The sequence below is a fragment of the Microtus pennsylvanicus genome, chromosome 1, assembly GCF_037038515.1.
Source record: "Microtus pennsylvanicus isolate mMicPen1 chromosome 1, mMicPen1.hap1, whole genome shotgun sequence".
Classification (NCBI taxonomy): domain Eukaryota; kingdom Metazoa; phylum Chordata; class Mammalia; order Rodentia; family Cricetidae; genus Microtus; species Microtus pennsylvanicus.
Window position 1 is genome coordinate 156,171,426 of NC_134579.1, and position 23,415 is coordinate 156,194,840.

Sequence of the window (23,415 nt, forward strand, 5' to 3'; positions counted from 1 at the left end):
TGTATTATCTGAATTCTTTCTTTTGCATTTCCTTGCCCTTGGCTTCTTTTGCCCCAGTGGACATTCCTCCTAGGCTTTATCTTGTGCCTGAAGTTTTTCAGTCAGGAGATCACATCTTGGTAAGGGTTCATACTTGAGAAAGGAACTACAGACCATCTGGACCCTACACAATTATATACAATATATAATAGAAATGTGTGTTATATACTTGTAGGTTCTGTGTATTTATATAATGTAGGTTCTGTGTCTATTATATAATGTGTAATAGAAATGTGTGTTATATACTTGTTGGTTCTGTATATTAGGATTAGGTAAAAAGTGTATGATTAGTAGTTTTCAAGTTGTTAATAGAATTATTAGTCAACTTACAAGTTGTAGCTTAATTTGTTTATGTTTTGTTTTTGAGACAGTGTTTCAGAGTGTAGCTCTTGTTGACCTAGAACTCACTATGTAGATAACATTGGATTTGAACTCACAGAAATATGCCTCTCAGGTGCTAGAACCAAAGCCACATACCTTCACACCCAGCTACGTGATTATGGTTGTTCTTCTGTCCTTAGGAAAAGTCTCACTTAAGGAATGGGCCTGTAGCTCAGTGGCAGAATGCTTACCTAGAATGCACAATGCCCTAGTTTCAACCCTCAGTACAAGAAGAAAAGAGTAAGGGAGAAAGAAAAAAAAGAATGTTTCACTTTGTATGGGTAGGCAAATATTTATTTTTATCTCTATTTATGTGTATTCATATGTTGCGTGTGTACTGGTGTTCATGGAGACCAGAAGAGGGCGTCACATCCCCTGAAGCTGTAGTTATAGGTAGCTGTGAGTGGCTTGATTTGCTGTTAAGTTAATTTCAGTTAAAAGTTTCACATGCACTTAACTGCTGAGCAATTGCTCCAGCCTCACTATTTCTTCTTTTACTTTGCTTACTACACACAGAGCAAACTCATACATTTAAAAACAGCAATCACAGATCATTCTTCAGACAGGGCAGAATACTTCCGTATGAAATAGTTTCAGGTATGTGTATTTGATGTGATGAGAGAATGGGTGGGAAAATTGGAGGAGGGAGGTGTAGAGAAGAAGAATTGAGTTGCCTTGGGGTATATAATGGGACTTGCAGACAGTAGAATGTGGAGTATGGCTCTCCTCTTTTATCCTGTCCCACCAAGAGGAATCTGTACTGTTTTGTCATTGTGATTCAAACCTGGGACTCTCTGGAATGCTGCCTCATCTGGCTGTTCCCTATAGCAATTTAACCAGGAGGATTCCTCAAATATGAGAGAACTGATGGTTTGTTCCAAGGATACTAAATGCTGAGGACTGAGCTCATACTATGGATATGTGGATACTATGATCTGTTTCTTCTGCTTGTTTTTGTGCCAGTTTCTCTCTGAGACAGGTTTCATGTATCCCAGCCTAGCTCAAACTTACTACGGAGTCAAGGCTGGACTTGAACTCCTGATCTCCCTACCTCTACATCTAGGGCACTGAGATTACATGTGTGCATCACCATACCCAATTTATATGGCACTGGGGATGGAACTCAGAGACTCATATATACAAGGCAAGCACTCTACCAACTAACCCACATGCCCTCAGCCCTTCAGTGCATTGTTCTCTATTTTTACTTGTGTGGGATGGAGAATCTCTGTTTTTGCTGTCTGGAGGAGAATTTTGCTTTTTTAAGCAAAAGTTCAGAAAATCAGAGATAAAAGTAAGAGAACAGGACTCCATGACAGTATAGATGATATTCCAATTCTGCAACTTGCTTCATCACATCAGTATAAAACATTCTAGATACAGACTTTCACGGAAATGTCAAGCATCACCCTATCATTTTTCTACAGAATAAGTAAGCGTGGGAAGGAAAGGGGAGGGGAGGAAGTGAGGAACATTCTTTTCTCCAAAACTTCCAGTTTCTATGTACATTGTAGGTGACTTCTAGAATGCTCAAGTTCCAGGGTTCAAAGCACCACATGAAAAATATAAAAAGAAAAGAAAGGTCAGAGCCTGGCTTTCAGCTTCCTTCCTACTTTCCTCCCTCCCTTCCTTTTTTCTCTTCCTTTTTTTTTTTATCTTTGTCACAGGAAAGGAGCAATGGATAAAAGCCAGTCGAGCTTGAGTATCAAAATAAGTCAGTCTTCGAGTTTTCTCCAGGAAAAGAGCATTAACCACTATAACCCCCCCCACACACACACACACACTGCAAATGAAAAATAGAGAAAAAACACAAACCTTCATTAGTGTGATGGGAGAAACCCAGTGTATCTATGAGTAATAATATTCCTGAATATAAATATCCATGTAACAGTAATACCCATGAATAATAATAATCTGTGACTTGCTTAGGGAGAGGACACCTTTAATTGTCTTCACCCATCAGTGAAATCGATTACAAAAGAACATCATTGGAAGGTAAAGACCATAGCTTAGGAATGTAGCTCAGTTGCTAGTGTGCTTGCCTAACATATATGAGACCCTAGTTAGCTTTCTGTTGCTGATAAACCACTCCAGCCAAAACTAATATGGGGAGGAAAGGGCTTATTATTTGCCTTGCCGGTTATAGTCCACTACTGAGGGAAGCCAAGGCAGGAGCTTGAATCAGGAACCATGGAGGAGTGCTGCTTATTGGCTTATTTCTGCTTGCTTGATACCTTTCTTATACAGCTCATGACCAACTGCACTTGATGGCTCTGTTCACAGTGGACTGGGTCCTCACAAATCAATCAAGTCTCACTTGCCAGATAAATCTAAGTTTTTGTCAAGTTCACAAAAACTAACTATGAGACCTCAGCACCGTATAAAATTGAATGTGGTGAATTTTAATCCCAGAGAGACATGGGATCTGAAGTTAAAGTTTATCCTCGGCTGCATGCTCAAAAGGAAGTCTGGCTTATATGAGAACCTGTAAGTGGGGGTGAGGTAGAAAGAGAATACCCTGAATGTTCAGCTTGGACTTTCCAGGGGTAACTTACTACTTTTTTCTTCCATGGCACCCCACATCCACAGTGTCTGAGGATATTATTTCCTCTTTTCTTTTTTTAGTTTTATTCCTAGATACTTTATTTTATTAACATTTTCCCATTTCTTTTACTTATCAACCACTGTTTCACCCCCCCTTCTCTCCCTCTATTCCTTCTCCCCCACCCGTCCCCATCCACTCCTCCTCCATCTCCTTCCAGAAAGGCACAGGCCTCCTATGGGCTTGAACAAAGCTTGGCACTTTGGGTTGGGGTAGAACCAAACTTTTCCCCCTGCATCAAGGCTGGGCAAGGAAATCCTGCACGGGGAACAGGTTCCCCAAAGCCAGCTAAGCACCAGGGATAGGTTCTGATCTCACTGCTAGGAGCCTTACAAACAGATCAATCAACACAACTATTACACACATGCAGAGGGCTTAGGTCCATCCCATGCAGGCTCCCTAACTGTTGTTCCAGAATCCATGTGCTCCCAAGAGCTCAGGTCAGATGTCTGTGGGTCCCTTTGTCATGATCTTGACACCCCACCCCCAGCTCATACAATCGGTTTTCCCTTTCTTCAAGAGAACTCCTGAAGCTAGGCCCAGTGCTTGGCTATGGAGCTCTGCAACTTCTTCCATCAGTTACTGGGTAAAAGCTCTCACCTTCTGGTTACAATAGATGGCCAGTTCAGGCACCCACTCCACTATTGCAAGGAGTCTTAGCTGGGTGTCATTCTTGTGGATTCTTGGGAGCTTCCCTGGTACCAGTTTTCTTCCTAACTCCCAAATGCACCCCCCCAGATGTCTCCTTACTCTCCTCCTCAGTCCCGCCCCTAATCTGCCTCCTTCACCCAGGCCTCCCAACTCCCTCAAATTTTCACTCCCCACCCTCCACCTCTAACCCCAGTTTACCCAGGAGATCTCTTCTGTTTCCCCTTCCCAGGGAAATCCATGCATCCCTCTCTGGGCCCTCCTTGTTATCTAGCCTCTCTGGGGCTGTGGATTGTAGATTGGTTATCCTGTACTTTATTTAATAGAGGATGTCATTTTCTACATTTGTCCTGAAAATGCCTCTGGGTGGTCCCTGGCTGGGACTCAGATTAGTATACTATTCAGCCTTCATCAGCGATGTTTCTTACTGCAGTAGATGGCAATTAACACAGAAACCCATGACTGGACAGTATGCAGAAAGTGAGAGGCTTTGGAGCACTCAGTTCTAAGTGGGATGCCTTTACTAAATGCTTCTCATCAAGGCTCAAGGACCTATGTGGAAAAGGAACCAGAAAAGGCAGAAAGGTTCTAAGAGCCATAGGAAACTGTTTCTAAGGAAACAGTATCTTCCAGACACAACAGGGTTGAAGCACATATGAACCCACAGAGACTGTGACAGTATACACAAGACCTACATAGGTTCAAACCATACAAAAGCTTGATTTGGCATTTTTTGTCTTAACTATGTTTTTTTTATTTTTATTTTTGTTTCGTTTTGAGAGGGCTGGTGACATTCATTGCCAGAGAACTTATAGTAAGTCTACTGTATATATTTTTATATTCATGTAAAATTGATAATAATTGTTTAAAATTTTATTAAAAATTTTATTAAAAATTATTTTTTAAAAAAACCTTGGAAGAATGTATTCAGACTAAGTCGGAACCTGGGACAGTTCTCCAGTTCTGTAGTTATTATCTCACAAGAGTTTGGAATGATAGCAGTGTTCTGTGTGTCTCGGCAATCAGCAGATGGCAGGAGATGCAGGAAGAGTTGTGTTGATTGTGAGGATTTGTTGATGGGTACATGGTGTTAATTCCCTAGGCCATAGGCCATTCTTGTGCCATGTTTCCTGTCCTACACAGTTACAGATACTATGTAAGTGTCAGAGAATACTGTGTAATGGAATTTAGGAACAATAAGTCACTATGCATTTGAGAGACCTTGTGTAGCAATTTCCTCTGAGTTGAAACATTTGCTCAGTGAAGGACTTGGGAAACTTGAGATTCAGGAAGTAAACAAACTTGACAAGAGTTACTGCTGCCCCTCCTCAGGGTTAGAGAAGCATTAAATAATTGCTGGAGGAAGTTGACTCTGACTAGACCAACTCAGGTCAGACAATCTGACCTGTGGAGCTGCCTATAAACTATGCAGAAGCTCCAACATTGCAGCTTTCTTGAGATGCCATCTATATTGGGGTGGGCTTTTTAAAGTGATGCAGCTTCATCTGATTGATTCCTGCTGTTGAAAGTAACCCCTCACATATACTCCTGTAGGTAACTCCAATAAAAACTCACTGATTCACTAAGTTGGACATTAGTAGAATAATTACTTTAGTCTGTCATGGTTTCCCTGTCTTGGGTGGTTAGTGTTGTATGAGGCCACTTGTTTGTTCTCAGCTGCTTAACCCCAAAATAATCACACAGAAACCATATTATTTGCAATACTGTTGGCCAATATCTTAAGTGTATTTTTGGCTAATTCATATCCTAATTTAACCTATTTCTATTCATCTGTGTGGCTTACCGGGTAAAGTTCCAGTATCTGTCTCTGGTCGGAATACATGGCTTCACACTGACTCTGTTTTTTTCTACCAGCATTCACTTTAGTTTTCCCCATCTAGCTCTGTTCTGCCCTGCTCTGCTATAGGCTCAAAGCAGTTTCTTTATTAGCCAACAGTATTCACAGCATACAGAGGGGAATTCCACATCAGAAAAGGTATGTATATAGCATCTCCCCAGGAAAATTCTTACATAATAAACCTCCTGGAATAGGTATGAACCATTGAACTGTCCTGTTCCCTGTGGAAAATGTATGTAGAACACTTGAAAGAAATAAGGTGGGATAGCATGGGTTGGTTAGGAGTACCACAGATCACAGCTCATCTTCTCAGGGAAACATAGACCATGGCTGAAGTTTGCATGCAGGGGTTCACCTGGGAAACCTCCCTGAGATGGAATTAAGGAAATGGATTTAGACAGAGGAAACTCATACCACTGTGTCATTAGAACCAAGACTTATACTTCCACAGCATTTGGGCTCAAAGGAAGATGGGCACTTTGGTTCTGTAGAAGAGTGGATCTCACAGTTGCATCGCGGTACCCACAGTATTTGATGTCTTCTGTGGGCCTTTTGGGAATATGAGAACCACTAGACTATCCATAGGAGAATTTTGAAGACAGTCTCATGGACCATCTTAGGAGCTACCTATGCTATTTTAGGAGGGCTTAGGCTTGGAACTCAAGATTTCAGGTACACATGGGAAGATACAAAAGCCAATATAGTGTTTCTTTAGAAGATGCAGAGCCGAACTGGGACATGGACATCATCTAAGCATCTCTTCTGTGACTAGATGCAGGTAACGTAACTGTTTAAAGAAACATTTAGCTTATTGGTTCCCAAATCTTTTTTCTTTTTTGTTGTTTAGTTTTTTGTTTTGTTTTTGTTTGTTTTGTTTTTTAGGATTTTTTTCAAGATAAGGTTTCTGCGTGTAGCCCTGGCTGACCTGGAACTCACTCTGTAGACCAGTCTAGCCTTGAACACACAAAGATCCTGCCTCTGCCTCCTGAGTCCTGGGATTGAAGCCATGAACCATCACTTTCCAGCATTTTTTTGTATTTTTATATTCACCATTCCATTATGAATTTATAGGTTATTGAGTTACAAAAGACTTCGCAGAATTTTAAGGGAATTATCGTGATATTAACTGCATTTCTTACAGTATGTACTATTGTACTAATTTTTAATATCTTTTGAAAGCTAAAATCTTGGGTTGGTGAGATGCTCCCCCTAGAAGCATGGGAAACTCACTTTAAATGCCCAGAACCCATGAATATACTGAGCCAGGTATGGGGGCATATGGTGTTACCTCAAATCAGGAAGGTGGAAACTGACTGGAGAATCCTTGGGGCTTAATGACCAGCATGGCAGGAGAATTGGCAGGCTCCAAGTTTAGTTAATGACTTGTCTCAAAAAATAAGTTGGAGAATGAGGAAGACCTCTGGCCTCCACACACATTCACCACCAAACACATTAGGTACATGTTAACATGTGCATACAAAATAATGTAAAACGGAACCCTGCAACCTACTAATATAGAATGGTAAGCCCTCACAACACTCTTTCATACTTCTCCAGTGGTTCTTGTTTGGTTGGAAGCATCACCTCAGCCCCCTGGCACCCTTTCATACAAAGGGTCTGGAATGTTTAGTTGGGGGCTTTACCCCAACCCCATGGCATTCATTTTGGAATGTTGGACAGAAAATTCCATTTCAAGTCACCTATCTGGAAGTGACTTGAAATCACTTCCAGAGTGATTGAAATCACAATCCAAACTCCACTTCCAAGAAAGCCCACCAAATGGTAACCCCTCTCCAGGGAAGGTCAAGACCACCCCCACAGGCTATTTAAACTGCCCCCCAGAGAATGAACATGTGGTCTCCTCATTTTCCTCTCCAGTGGTTGGTCCAGTTCTCCTTTCCCCCTCTCCATGTTTTCCCAGGGGCCACTTGGGAATGCTGGCATCCATTAAAACTGGGCCTTTTAAAATTCAGTCTGATTTGGTCTAATTTGGATTATTGTGTCAGTGGAGAGGTTTGTCAGTCCAGAAAAACTTAACAGTTCTAACTTGTCATTCTTCCTGACTCATGCCCCTTTTACCCAATGAAGGAAAGATAGGAAGGAGGGAGGATTGACTTTCTTTATACATTTGAAACTATATGTTTGGATATGTCAACATCATGACCCCACACATAGAGGAGATATTATATAATTACTTTACTGTGTATATTTTTGATGTAGAATTTTTTGATGTATATTTTTGTGTATATTTATGATGAGAACAGTTGCTGGTGACTTGCTTCCTCATGGGGTGGGGGTGGTTTGGTGGTCAATGTGCCAAAGAGAATGTCTGGAGTTGGTCGGCAGCAGGGTTGGGGGAGTAATGTAGAGGGGGGGCAGGAGGGGAGTGGGAATCTGCAGGGGAAGAAGAAGAAATGGACTTGATTTAAGGGTGAATCAGTATGGCTGACAACATCGTTTAACTGAAAAAAAGAATGCCGCTTTTATACCTATAGTTGCACACAGGAGAAAAGGGGAGAAAAGAGAGTGTGTGAGCAGGGGTGTGACTGGAGATCAGGGGTTGGGGAGTCCAGCATTTACCTTGACAATAGGTACTAGTCATATGTTAATGAAAGGGCCACAAAATCCTCTTGTCAGAGATTAAAAGAATGACTGCTTTAGCAAGAGAGAACTTTTCTCAAACCCCCAAGGAATGGAGACCGGTTATCCAAATGCCAGACTTTGGGAAAAAAGGATTTCTTCTGGGAAGCAGACAGTAAGTATACTACAATTTCTTAGTCTTACTCTATAGGCCTGTTACCCTCATAATGCTCCAGAAAGGAAAGGTCCTAATGTCTTATCCTTTTCCCATTATACTGTACCATTCTGATTTCCCTTTATTTATTAACTGAGCTCCTGCCCTTCATGGCCTCAGGCTTTGGATCTGAATTATAGGCATTTCATCCTTGGGATCAGGTTTGTCTAGTAATTCTATAACTTTCCTGTTCTTGGAGCAGTAGGAGGGCAAAATGGGATTCCTGGTTCCGTGGTGGCAAGAATTTTTTTTAAAAAAAATTATTTTATTTTTTGAGAGAGGCTACCATTGTATACATTTTTTATCCTTGCACAAAAATTCCCAAAAGGAAAGGCATTAATAGTAAGAAAAATTAAAAAATGAAATTAAAAAGGTACTGGTGAAGTGTGGTCTGCACTGTTGAACTGCTGGAACTTTGTCAAGCAGCAATGGTCTCCATGTGATCCACGCCAATAAATCAGTAAGAACTAATGTACAGTTAATAAAATGTAACAAAATATGACTTTACAAAACCCATCAGAGTCTATTTTACCACCAAACCCACAAAATTACCTCTGGAGACCAGCATTTATGTGTTAGAACAGGTCACCTCCACCATGGCCATGGAGCATAGAAAAAAATCCATAGAGCTAAAAGAAGAACAGGATAATGGCAAGATGTGGATTCACAAAACCTGCAAAGACAACTCTGAGATTAAGGTAATATTGATGTGGGTGACACATGACAGGTGCCAACAAGTTTAGAAGCAAACCCATGTGTGCCAGCTTCTAAAAGTAAAATAAAGCACCTCCCACTGTGGACAAATAAATAGACAGCTGCTGTACATTTGCAAGGTATAAGATAGTATTTAAAAGAAAATAAATTCCATCCTATTACATGGAAAATATTTTTACAGATAAATTAATGTTCTAAAATGGGATGACAGTGCAAATGACAATGGTTTAGGATTAAGGCATCCTTGTGACTGTGAATATTATGTGATCCTTTTCAGAAAACTTGGCACCATCTCCTGAACCTGATTAATAGAAATGTTATGATCCTCTGATTCCATCTCTGCACACATATACTTCCAACAGAAGACTACGCAAATATCACTATGGCATGGGTAGCCTTACTAAGGATAGTACCTAGCTGGAAACCACTCACATAGCATCTGAGGGTGGAAAGAATGAATTCGTTTGTTATATATACACAGCTTCTTTCTGATCGCCAATGCTATGCCATGGCACAGAGATAGTGACAGCAGGGCTGCTGTGTGGGTGGCAGTCTTCTGATTTTGACATGTAATTTGAATGCAGAGGTGTGTCAAGGTCATAAAATTTCCACAAGCAATTCATTCATGACTTTCACACACACACACACACACACACATACACACACACACACACACACACACACACACACAGAGAGAGGGGGGGGGAAGAAACTAAAAAGTTGCAGAAGATAAATAAATGATGAGATCCTTAGGTTGCCTGTGTAATGATCTGTTCTGTCTCTTTAAAAGACCATCCATGCCCACTCCTCCCTGTCTGGTAATTACAGGCAGATCTTCCTTCCTGCTTACAGCCTGAGTCCTTTCCTTTTCAGTCTCCCTCTTGAAGAGGCAGCCTCTGCCTCTCTTCACTTCCTCTCTTCCCCTCTTCTGTCTCTTCCTCTCATTCTTTCTCTCTCTTTTTCTGCTCTTCTCCCGTTCCCTTCCCCTTTCATAACCCACTAAACAAATATCCAACCTCACACTTCATGGCATGCCTATCCATGTCTCTGTCTCTTGTGGTTTGACTCCCTGCCCAGGAGCAGCCACCTCTTTGGGGACCTGCAGCCACTCCTGCCTGGGACTGGCTGTTCTTGAGACTCCCTGCCCACTGCCTGCTGCCACATGGGCCACACTGCCTGCAGCCACCAGGAATCTGCAGTATTTTTAATTAATCCATTTCAGCCTGTATGAAGAACAAGGGCATTCCATAACTTTATACATGATTAAGTTTGGAAGACACTTTCTAAGTTGGGACCAATGCAGTTCTAAACACACAGGATGTGGAGAATATGTATAAACAAGAATGTTTTAAATAAATCAAAATAGATGAGAAAACAAAGTAGGTACCAGAACTACAGAGTAAGATAGTACATGCATCTCTGTTCAATCACAACATTTCAAAATATTTGTTCTTATTTCATGTATATGAGGAATTGACCTACGAGTATATCTGTGTACTGCTTGTGTGTATAATGTCTAAGGAGGACAGAAAGAGGGTAACAGATTACCTGTAACTGGAGTTGAAGACAGTTGTGAGCTGCCAAGGGGGCACTAAGAACTGAATGAACCTGAATCTTCTGGAAGATCAACCAGTGCTCTTAATCCTTGAGCCATCTCTAGCTTTCTAATAATTAAAATTTAAAAAGTCAAATAATGATTTTTTGTGTTAATTTGGATTTTTAAATAGATGTAGTTAAGACAAAAATTACAAGTAGATTAGTCAAAATAGTTCCACATTTCTTTAGTAAAAAATAGTGCCAGATAAAGCATCACTGTAAGTAGAACTTTTGTCTTTAAAAAATTAAATATTTTGAAACAATTTCACAGAATTACTGATTGACAGCAATCACAGTGACAGGAAGGTTATTGTAGATACTTTCACCATAAACCAACTGTGATTTTAAAAGGAAACATAAAAGCTTGAATGATGCAGAAAAGTGTGTCAAAGTAGACAATGCTTGCTGACTAGGAGAAGGATCAATTTCATAGGTCTGACTTTGGGAGAATTTGAAGGACACCTTGGTCTTGTGCATGGTTGCCTGCTCTGTTTTGTCTGTATGGCAACTAAACAATGTATCCACTGACCACAGTGGGGTCCCCACACTGTGGTAATTACAGCAACACTGTATGTGGTATGCCCATGGATTTGTCATGACCAACACCAGGCAAGTATCCAAAATCTCTGATATTTGTCATGTTTTCTTGCTCACTTTTCCAGATTCATACATAGGGAAATGATAATACATATCATTTGCTGAATCTAGTGCAAACAGTGATGTCCAAGTCTCTGGGAGCGATTGCTTTAAACTGCTTCCACCTAGAGTCTCTGGGGCTCATCATGATGGACTGGCAGACACTCAGCAGATAGGTGCTACTGACAGACACACCTCTCCCCATCTTGGGAAAATATAAAGAGAATCTTCATACAAAAATCTTCGAAGTCAAGTTGCCATCCAAGCAATTTCTTTAGAAATAAATGACGGTGGACTTGGCTACAAGCAGATATGCACAGGCGGATCTGCATTCTTCAGCTCACCTCAGTGCAATGTGGGAGAAGTAACGATGGAGGAGACAGAGGTTCCCCACGATTCTGAGTGCAAATTGTGGTGACAAGATCACTCCTACTGCCTAGTTCCCAGTGGCTAACCTCAAGGTCTCAGTTACTGATGCCAATATTTATTAATTCCTTAATTAAATAAAGTTATTGGCTTAAAGAAAGCACAGTTTTTGAAAAACATTAAAGTGAAGGGCTTACATGAAAACTGGAATGTTAGTACAAACATTGGAAGGATTTTCTATTAAAATATATTACTAGATTTAAATCAGGGGTCAGTGTAGAGTGTACAAACTTACTTCTGTTTTCCAGGTAATTTCTACTGATTGTATAGATGGAGTCCTGAAACAAGTTTAAACCCAGAAAAAAAAATTCCAGTATAAGCAATTGCCCAAACCTATGATGGACTCTGATGATACCCACTGATTTCCTTCATGGTGTGTTCACAGTGAATGTCAGGACCATGGCAGCATTCAGTGTGCCAAAAGGTTTTACTGGACTTTGAGATATGGGTGTATGATTCTGTAACCACCATTCCCATCAAAAATGCATTTCATTTCTCTTTAGAGCTGTACAGTATTACATAGTGTATGTGTATCTCATTTTTATTATCCACTCATCAGTTGAAAGAAATTTAGGTTTCCAAAAGTGTTCCAAGTACTCGTTGCCTGATTAAACACCATAGGGAGACTCGGCAACATAAGATCTGCATCTATTTCATCTGGAACTCTTTATACTACACCACAGAATTTATCCCTTGTTTTGAGTGATCCTTTATACACTTTCTCCTTTGAATGTATGTGTGTATGTGTGGTGGGGTCATTAATATTCTTTTTGTGGCTGTGCTTTCCTGCTATGACAACCTACATAGATATAGTACTCACCTTTGTTAATTTCTTTTCCCATTTGATCCTTTACTTTAATGCTGAATGTGTAAATTCACTTTAGCCTCTTGGTTACATGTCATATCCTTCTATCCTTTATCATTCTTTCTTTTTTTCTTTCAAGGTCTGTAATTCTCCAAAGTTCTCATGCATTCTATCACACCCATTTCCCCCCATCACTGAGATGGGAAGACATCAGTATCCCACTCTCTCTAATATACAGGTCATTTGGACAAAACAATAACAGAGAAATCCTGGAACTAACTGACATTATATAACAATGGTCCTAACAGAATGAAATTTACAGAATATTTCATCCAAAAGAAAAGAATATAGATTCTTATGACTACCTCATGGAACTTTTCCCAACGCTTATCACTTAAACAGATACAGAACAAGTCTCAACAGACATCGACTAAAGTATGAGTAAAAGGGAAAACATGATGTAATCTACACTAGACATGACTGTGCTCATGTATACAATTGAATACAATTAAGAAATAGTGTTATACAAATAATCCTGGAAAAGTTACAAATATCAGCTCAGTCATGGGCAGAATTCAGTACAGAGCCTTATTCCTAAAATAGGCAGGTTCATAACCATTTCTGATTAATTTACGTACCTGTTCTTTTGTTTGGCTTTTTACATTTATTTTGATTTCAATTTATATGTACATGCACATGTCTGCTTAAGTGTGTACCCCATCTGTACTGGTGCTGAGGAGGCCAGAAAAGGTTTTGGATCTTCTGGAATGTTGTTTACAGGCAGTTTAGGGTCTTATGTGAGTGCATGAATTCAACTCTGGTCTTACAAAAGAGCATCTCTCTAAACGTCTCTCTCATCTCACTAGACTCTTTTGTTTAAACACCACACAAGCCAGGGGGCTTTCTCAGTGTTAAAGTATATCAGAATAACCTATATGTGTTGTTTGAATAAAAAATGTCACCCATAGGCTTGGGCGTTTGAACATTTGATACTCATGTGGTCATTTTGTTTGGAGAATCTTGGGAATGCACCCTTGCTAAAGGAAGTTTGTTGTTCAGGGTAAATTTTGAGGGTTCATAGTATCACCCTACTTCCAGTTTTGTTTATTTTATTTTTTGACTCTTGTTAGAACACGTGGTCCAAGAGGTTGTCTTTCAGCTTTCTGCTCCTGCTGTTTGCCTGCCACTTGTTGTTGCTTTGCTTCCCAGTCATGATGGACTATGCTTTCTATGGATTTGGCCACAAAAATATCACCTACATTATTTGCCTTTGGTCAAACGTAATTAAGGGAATTAGTACCAAAAATGGGTGGTCATTGTGAAGCAATTGGCCATGGTTGTGTTGAGATTGGAAAACTGGTAATTTGGTTGAACATTATAAGCAGAACTTCATGTAGCATTTTAGAAGTAGCCTGGGACAACACAGAGCTGGGGGCATGTGCTTCTTTAAGCAATCTATGAGAGTGAAATGGTATATTCACTCATTCCAAAGTATTTGAGACTCCTCAGTTCCAGAGTGAGGTCATGCAGCTTTGCTTGTCACAATCTGAAACATGTAACAATGAATGATTCACAGCTCTCTCATTTTACTTTTTCTATTAATTTTTATATTCCTGCACTATTTGTGAAAACAGATATTGCAAATACAAAATGCTAGATGTTGCTGACTCTTTTATTGCAGTGTAGTATGCAATGAAATAAAATATACCATTGTCCCACAGGGCAAGGAACCCTGATTGCTCTTTGGGCTGACGAGGGAGGGGGAGGGAAATGGGAGGCGGTGGCGGGAAAGAGACAGAAATCTTTAATAAATAAATAAACAAACAAACAAATATGCCATTGTGAGGAACTGATCTTAACTGACCTTTTCTATCAAGAAGATTAAAATCTTGTTTCACTACCCAATAAGAGATATATATGAATCAGTACAGCTGTTGCCAGGCCCTAGTGCATCTGTGTCAGAGATGGGATGGTCAGGTTGGAATCCCAGGAGCTGTGTCACTAGATAACTGCACAGCTGTAGCTTAGCAAGTGCTCATTCAATGGAATCAGGCTCTTGTTGAACAAATGGTTCAGTCCACACCATCCTCCATTTCATTAATCATGTGACTTTCAGAAACCCAACTTCCACTAGTTCTGCCTTCCACTTGGCCACTCACATTGTGCTGCACCCTCCGGCCTATCATCTCTCTGAGGTACTTCATTTTATCTATCACAACCTTCATTCTCTCTCACAAAGTCCAGGAAACGTTGTTCCTGTCTCCTGCTTGCCCTCTATCTGTCTTTAATTCAAACATCTCAACTCATAGTAGGCCCATGTGTCCTCTATAACAAGCAGCCTTGAAACCTTGATTCTCAACTTTCACGTACTTCAAGAACTTGTGAAAATAAGGAATGACCTGGTCCCTTAAGTTCAGACAGCTGAGCCACATCGCATGACTCTATAATCACTGCCTTTTTGTACTGGTCCCTTAAACCATCTGATGCTCACTGCCCTTCCTAGATTATTTCACTTTCCTTTGCTTGTTTCACCCAACTTCCTGTCACCCATGTCTTTTTTTTTTTTGAGACATAGTTTCTCTTTGTAACAACCCTAGCTATTCTGTAACTAGCTCTTGTAGACCAAGATGACCTTGAACTCACAGAGACCTGTCAGCTTCTACCTCTTAGGTGCTGGGATTAAAGGTGAGTGCAACCACCACCTGTGTTTTGACAATTTGTTTACTGATAAGATTCAGAATGGAAAATCCTCCAAAGAGACTCATATTTAGATTAGAGAGTTTTGCTCTCTCAAAGTTATTGTCAATAGGTGTGGCTAATAGCCAGACCTTGTATTTCAGGTATGGAGAAGTAGAATAACTCTTCTAACTAAGTAGAAGTTTCTAACTCAAACAAAAGTCTAAGGTTCTAAATAAGTTCCTACTCCCTTAGGGAGATACCAATGGAATCCACCTAGGGAGTGGTTTGCCAGCAGAATGTTTTGGTCTAGGGTGTGAGCATTACTTGTTTTGTTCTAGCAACAGAATGTTTAACTAAGAATGTAGCCCGCAATCGTCAACTGGTCTGTTTATTTCCTTGTATCATTATGTTAATGCAGTTTTTTTTTAAATCTGTGTCATTACTCTGAACACCCCACTGTAGAACTATTATCAATGATTTGGAGAATCTGTGAACTGAAATATTTACGCAGAGCAAGTCCTGGCCAGAACAAACAGAGAAAATGAGATTTGTTTTTATCTGTTACCAGATGGATAAGATTATCAGGGGATGGCTTTGGACATCTTCTAAGTTATTCTTCATCACTTCGCGCCTCACAGGGGGATTATTTTCTGCAGTGTTTGCTTTCAAGGACACCTCAGTTCAAGTAAATTGGGGTGGGATTGTGATAGGTAAAATAATGTAGCCTCCTTATAACTGTGGTTTCCATTGGCTTCTTAACTGAAGAAATTCACTGGTCTCTATCCAAGTCCTCAACCTCGCTCCAGGTATAATAAGCCAGTGCACAGGATTCAGATGACAGCCCCGTTGTACAGTTGCCCATGTTATCTTCTGCTGAACTGAGAAATTCTTAACATAGTTTGTTCTTGTATAACTTTTGTTTTGGTGTATCATTATAATCCTTCTATCCTCTCACCAGTTGTGTGTGTTAATGTTACAGGCCTGACCTATAAGCTGTCTCATAAGTACTTACGTGTACTTGGGTGTAAACATATTATATACAGGGTCTCTTTGCATTCTTGGTTTCATGTATCTGGATGATGTAGTCATACATTCCCTGGATGAAGACAGTCTGCTGAATGCCTCCCCACTGTCCAGTATCACAGATTCTATTCCTCTGGGACTACCTTAATTGCTTTATTCATTTATATGCTTCTGGTTTTCATACTTATTTTATTATCACTCAGAAATTTTTTTTTTTATTAAAGTCCTAGACCTGGTTCCATGAGACCCAGTGCATGGAGGACAGCTACAGCTTCACCCCAGGACACTTACCCTGGGTGGGCAGAGCTGGGTGATCAGGCACCATTATGAGTAAATGGTGGGAAAATGAGAGAGGAGAGAGAGAGAGAGAGAGAGAGAGAGAGAGAGAGAGAGAGAGAGAGAGACAGAAAGAGAGAGAGAGACAGACAGAAAGAGAGAGAGAGAGACAGACAGAAAGAGAGAGAGAGAGAGAGAGACAGAAAGAGAGAGAGAGACAGACAGAAAGAGAGAGAGAGAGAGAGAGAGAGAGAGAGAGAGAGAGAGAGAGAGAGAGAGAGAAGCAGATCTGCTAACAGGGCCCATTACTGGGTTCATGGCCTTGATGCAGCTGTTGTGGTCTATGTTGATATCTGTAGCTCCTGTGACTACCAATGGTCCTGCAGATGTCTGTAGGCTGATCCACTATCTGTGACCATGTCAGTGTCTAAGGGATGTGTCTGAGGGGCCTATGCTGTCACCCAGGACCATGGTGACATCCAGGTTCAGATAACTGCTGAAGGGTATATCTGGGTCTGTGGCCCTGCTGAGCTGGTTCCTGTGTTAATATTGTTATTCTTTTTTTAAAAAATGCTGCAAGATCCCTGGTGGCAGTAGGCAGCAGAAATGCTGTAGGTCCCAAATGGTGGCAGCGGGCCATGTGGTGGCAGGCAGCAGGCCCTGGGAGCAGCCAGTCCCAGGCAGAAATGGCTGCCGGTCCCAGAGTGGTGGCCTGAGCGGTGGTGGCAGGCCATGTGGTGGCAGACAGCAGGCCCTGGGAGCAGCCAGTCCCAGGCAGAGATGGCTGCTGGTCTCAGAGCAGTGGTGGCGGGCCATGTGGCAGCAGGCAGTGGGCCCCAGGCAGAGATGGCTGCTGGTCCCTGAGCAATGGCTGGTCCCAGGCAGGGAGACACATGGCAGGCTGGCAGAAGACAAAAACATGGATAGACACGACATGCAGGGTGAGGTTGAATGTTTATTCTGGGGGTTATGGAGGAGGGTGAAGGGGGGGACAGAGAGAGAGAGAGAGAGAGAGAGAGAGAGAGAGAGAGAGAAGAGAAGAGGAGAAAGAGACAGAGAAGGGGGGAAACAGAGAAGTGGGGAGAGAGGCAGAAGCAAAGCTGCCTCTCCGAGAGGAAGATGGAAAAGAGAACGAGCTCAGGCTGGAAGCTGAAGATCAGCCTACCTCAGCGGATAGGGAGGGGAATGGGTGTGACTTGTCTCTTAAAGGGACCAAAACCATAACATTCCCAGGTCTTCCTTATAATAAAAAGCACGCACGTCAAGGAAGCAGAAAAGGAAGGGCCCAAGATGGCGGCAGGCAGGTCAGAGGTAATGGGAGTGGGCGTGGCTTCTCTCTTAAAGCGACAGGAAAGCACAACAAATATCAGCAGCTCCTGCTACCACTGAGGGCACTGCAAGGACTTTAGTCTGGGCTGACAACATGAGGACATTTGAGGGTCATGCTGCTTCTGAGGCCATATATATCTGGGTGGCCTGGGCTGCCACTCAGGACCATGGTGATGTCTGGGCCTGAGCTTCTGCTGAAGGCCATGTCGGGATCCATAGTCCTACTGCAGCCAGGGTCTGTGTTGATGTCCATAGCTCCAGATGACTGGGAGTTGGGCTGCTACCTATTGGAGCTCGATTGTCATGCTGTAACTGGGACCATGCTTACGTGGGTAACTTGAATGCCAGCTAGGGCCATGATGACATTCAGGCCCAGGCTTCTGCCAGGGACCATGTCTGGGTGTATGGTTCAACCTCAGCCAGGGTCTAGGTTGATATGCAGGGCCTGTGTTGCCTCTAAATTCTAGGCTGCCACCTAGGGCCAGTTAGTGTTTGAGGTTCTTGCCACTGCTGGGGCTATAGAGTTCTGAGGGGCTTGTCCTGCCACCTGGGGCCATGCTGTCATCTGGTGCTGCCAAGGACCTTGTCTAGGTCCATAGCACTGCCACAGCCTCGGTCTGTGTTGATGTCCATGGTTCCTGTTACCATTAAAGACAATGAGGATAGGGTTGTACAGAGTTATCCCTGCCCCTCACTGATTCTAGTTCTAAAGAGAAATGACCCCAGCCCCACCACACCAGTTGTAGCACTTGTAGCACTTGGGAAAGGGAATCCTGTCCCTCACCTGGGCGGCACAGTAGAGCTAACCCTGCTGGTGGAGGTGCAGGGGGCCTGGCCCTGAAGGCATGAGATCTATCCCAGGGGCAAAGAGTATAATAATTTACCCTGCCCCTCACTTACTGTAACACTCCAGAGAGTGGTTCTTGCACTTTTCCTGACCAGCACAATAGAGCTGATCCTGTTGATGGGATCTGAACCCTGGAATGTGAGTGAGAGACATGCCCCAGCCTTCATCTGCCATATGGTGGAGTGGGTGAGAGAGGGATGCTATCTCTCATCCCCCATCCCTCAACTCTGCAGCAGGCGGGATGGCTGGCCATGAGTTCACAAGAGTAGAAGAGCTGGTCTTGCCCCTCACCAGCTGAAGCACTCTGCCTGTACCTCCTGCATGCAACATGGTAAGAGTAGAGCTGATACTGTTGGTGGGGTTGGAAGGGTAAGGGGGTAGGGAGGTGGGTGGAATGGGGAGACAAGGTCAGCTGTCCCTGAGGATATGAAGGCAAGAGAACTGACCCCACCCCACCCTCATCTGCCATGTGACATGGGTGAAAGAAAGATACCTTCCCTGCTCCATTCCACCCCTTGCCACCTGAGGCAGGTGGGACAGCTTGCTTTGGGAAAACAAGAGCAGCAAGGCTGGCCTTGTAGCTCATTAACTACAGAACTCATTCACCAGAGCTAGCCCTGAACCTTGCCTGAGCAATGTGAGGAAGGCTGCTTGTTCGTTTCCTGGCCACCGGGCAGTTCAGACCCAAAATAACCACACAGAAACTATATTGTTTAAATTATTGCTTATTCTATTAGCTCTAGTGTCTTACTGGCTTGCTCTTACATATTAATTTAACCCATCTCCATTAATCTGTGTATTGCCACATGGCAGTGGCTTACCAGGTAAAGTTCCAGCATCTGTCTCCAGCAGAGCTACATGGCTTCTCCTCGACTCTCCCTCCTTTCTCCCAGCATTCAGTTTAGTTTCCCCCACCTATCTACGTTCTGCCTTATCAACAGACCAAGGCAGTTTCTTTATTCACCAATGGTATCCACAGCATACACAGGGGAATCCCACATCAGAGCAAAACAATAAAGCTGGTCCTGGTGGTATGGGTGCAGATGAGCTGGTCCTTAGGGTGTGAGAGCAGGAGAACTTGTCCTACTTCATACTGCCTGCTGCAGTGGGTGTCCTAGCCAGGACATTCTGGAGAGCTTGCTCTCATGTTGTTAACGAGGGACAACTGGCAAGCTGACCTACCCAGCTATCACCTATACACCCAAAACCAGGGCTATGAATTGGCACACCCCAATATCTACCTCATCTATGAACTTCTGGAGCATGTTAAAGTTTTGGACCTGCAGATCCAAAGTTGCAGGATCTTTGTGATGCAAGGCAACAACAGGATATCCAAAAAGAGTCCCAGCAAGGGTTCATTATCAATGGTGTAGCAGAAGTCATAGGCCTTGGACCAGAAAAATGACTCATTTCTGTAACCTGAAGGGCCAGCTTGTTGGGGTTTCTGTCCCACCCAATACCCCAAAACTGGCAAGCCCCAAAGAAAATCACACAGAGATCTCCATAAGTTATAAAACTGATTGATTGGCCCATTAGCTCAGGCTACTTATTAGCTCTTGTAGCTTATATTAACCCATTATTCTTATCTATGCTAGCCACATGGCTCAGAACCTTTCTCAGCTGGGTAGGTTACATCTTGCTTCCAGGTAGTCTGGGCAGGAGTAGAAGGAATGGGCTTCCTCCTTCCTAGCATTCTCTTGTTCTCATCACCCCACCTCTACTTCCTGTCTGGTTGACCTGTCTATACTTCCTGCCTGGCCAATCAGCATTTATTTAAAACATGATTGACAAAATACAGACAATTCTCCCACACCACTTCCCTCTCTCTCTTTTTTTTAAACAAAGGAAAATATCCATAGTCCATTTTTTGGGAATGTGGGCATAGTATTCAAGGCTACTACCGGCTAGTTGGGGGTGCTGATAATCTTATGGGGACCTAAAGAAAATTTAGAATTATGATCAAGTCCTGACTGAAGTATCCTATGAGTTTTGATCATCTCAGGCAGCAGTCTTGAATCTGTTCTGGATGTAGAACTTAGACATCCGGGCCATCTGTTTCTACTGGAGATTTATCAGGTGGTCTTCCTTGATCAAACCTGATTTTTCTTAATTCAGAATGAATCCACAGCTTCTCATTTCCTGTGGAAACAAAAGCAAAATCTCTTCTCCAAAGTAACATACCTTTTGACTTCAATTTTGAATTCAAGGTATTTTCAAAATACCTATCTTGGATTAGTTCGGCCGCATTTATAAAGGCATGTGCTACCACACCTTGAAGTCACAGAGGTCAATCTACCTCTGCCCCTTGAAGTCACAGAGGTCAATCTACCTCTGCCTCCCAAGTGTTGGGATTAAAGGTGTGCACTACCACACCCAACCACTCTCTTTCTTTCTCTCTCTCTCTTTCTTTCTTTCTTTCTTTCTTTCTTTCTTTCTTTCTTTCTTTCTTTCTTTAAGAACTTTAACTTTTAGCCTGCAATATTTTTAACATTTAGAGATTGTAAACCATTTAGAGATTTTCTTTGAGTTTGAATCTTTCTTTTACTGTATATCTCTCTTTTTTGTGATCACATGAGTCTTTAATTTACTAAGCAGTGTGGAGAGGATTAAAGCTGTGGCTTTGATGGCTAGATCCAGCCCATTTCTTAGCTTTCTGAGATTTCAGCCTTATGGCTAAGGTACCGGCTGTAGCCACGTTTACTGCCACAACTCTATGGCATTTCAAGGTCCCTACCAGCAAGCAAGCTGCAGCATTCTGCTCACAGACCACACTCAGTTAGACTGCTTGCCTGAAAGAGTGAAAGTTTGCCCTGGCAGGATGGCACAGAAAGCCAGCATTTTAAAACAGCACAGCTTTTTTCCTGCTACGGCTGAAAACTGAAAAGCATGTGTTCATCTTTTCATCAACACCATTTAAGTGTTTTGTGGCAGGACCTCTTAAAAGAGCTGCAAAGCTAAAGCTGAGTTAGGAAGCCTCTCTTAGATGAGAACACTTGCTTGCCTCTAGCAAGCAGAGCAGAGAAATTGCTGCTACCAAGAAAACATGCTTTACTCTATTCTTTTCCAAGCCTTTTCAGGCTTTTTGTAGATGCAGTTATCCATGTTGGGTGCCATTCTGTAACATGAGAGGCTGGTTTGTTGGGGGTTTCTGTCCCACCCAATACCCCACAGCCAACAGGCCCCAAAGAAAGAAAATCACACAGAGATCTCCATAAGTTATAAAACTGATTGATTGGCCCATTAGCTCAGGCTACTTATTAGCTCTTGTAGCTTATATTAACCCATTGTTCTTATCTATGCTAGCCACATGGCTCAGAACCTTTCTCAGCCTGGCAGGTTACATCTTGCTTCCAGGTGGTCTGGGCTGGAGTAGAAGGAATGGGCTTCCTCTTTCTAGCATTCTCCTGTTCTCATCACCCCACCTCTACTTTCTGTCTGGTTGACCTGTCTATACTTCTTGCCTGGCCAGTCAGCATTTATTTAAAACATGGTTGACAGTTTTTCTGCACTGCATTTCTATAAACACTTGCAAGTAAATATGTAAGGAATAAATGGTATATTGTGTGACTCACTGTGTCACAGTACAGCTTCCACACCAAGATTTATTTACTTTTGTTTAATGTTAGTTCATTTTTCTTTTCTTTTCTTTTTGCTTATTTGGTTTTTTTAAAATTAAATTTAATTTTTGGGGGTGGCGGTGATTGCAAGGACAGAGGGCAGCTATGAAGGGATGGGGAGACAGATGGAATCAAGAATACATGACGTGAAATCCACAAAAAATCAATAAAAAAGAAGTCTCAAAAGAAAGTCCTATACTCTATGTAAAACAGCATAGGCTTGTCAATATTCAACAAATGAAAATATTTCTTTTACTATACCAACTTCACATCGTTTACATGTTCAGTTTCACAGAATTTGATGATAATAACTAAGTCATTTAACTCTCTGCATCCCAATTCTCTAAATAATTGAAACATTCTGGATTGTAATATAGATTAATTAGATATATAAAGAAGACAGTCTATAGGCTAGAGACATGGCTTAGAGGTTAAGAGCACTAGCTGCATGTCCAGAAGTCTTGAGTTCAATTCCCAGCAACCACAGGGTAGCTCACAACTGTCTTTGATGTGATTGTTGTCCTTTTCTGGTGTTAATGCATATATGTAGGCAGAACGCTGTATACATAATCAATAAATAAATCTTAAAAAAATGGACATAAAAAAAGAAAACAGCCTAGCCTAAATACCTACATGGACTCCCATTTTTATAGAGTGTTAGCTCTAATTTTATAGAAATCTGGGAATTTTGCATAACAGTTTATTTCCAAATGCAATGGAAAGTTTAAGATCATTTTGAAAATCACCATTATACACTGGCTGTAAGCATAAGTGTTTGAAAGAAACACAAGTGTTTACTACTCAGGGAATACCAGGCAACACGAACATTCTTCTGGTGACTCTTGGTTTTCTCACTATTTCCAATGTTGGTGGGTACATGCAATTGAGTGTAACTTCACCTGAAAGTCACTAATAAAAAACAATTTTACAAAGGTAAGTGCTAGCAAATTATCACAACTATTTTCTTAGACAGAAATGTCATCCCTATTTAATTGAACAGCAGAAGAATTTTATTTTACACTTCAGAAATGGCATTGAATAGTCTTCTAACAAACTTGTTTTTTTAGCTATAATGAAGACAATAGGAAGGGGAATCTGTAAAAATAATAAACATACATGATGGATTTATTTAAAAAGTTATCTCC

At 41.7% G+C, this 23,415-nt stretch overlaps 1 protein-coding gene across 1 annotated transcript in view; it reads left to right on the forward strand.

Moving 5' to 3' along the window:
- Window positions 1-23,415, forward strand: part of LOC142832944 (uncharacterized) — a 776,034-nt gene that overhangs the window by 144,040 nt on the left and 608,579 nt on the right. The gene's annotated exons all lie outside the window — the stretch shown is intronic.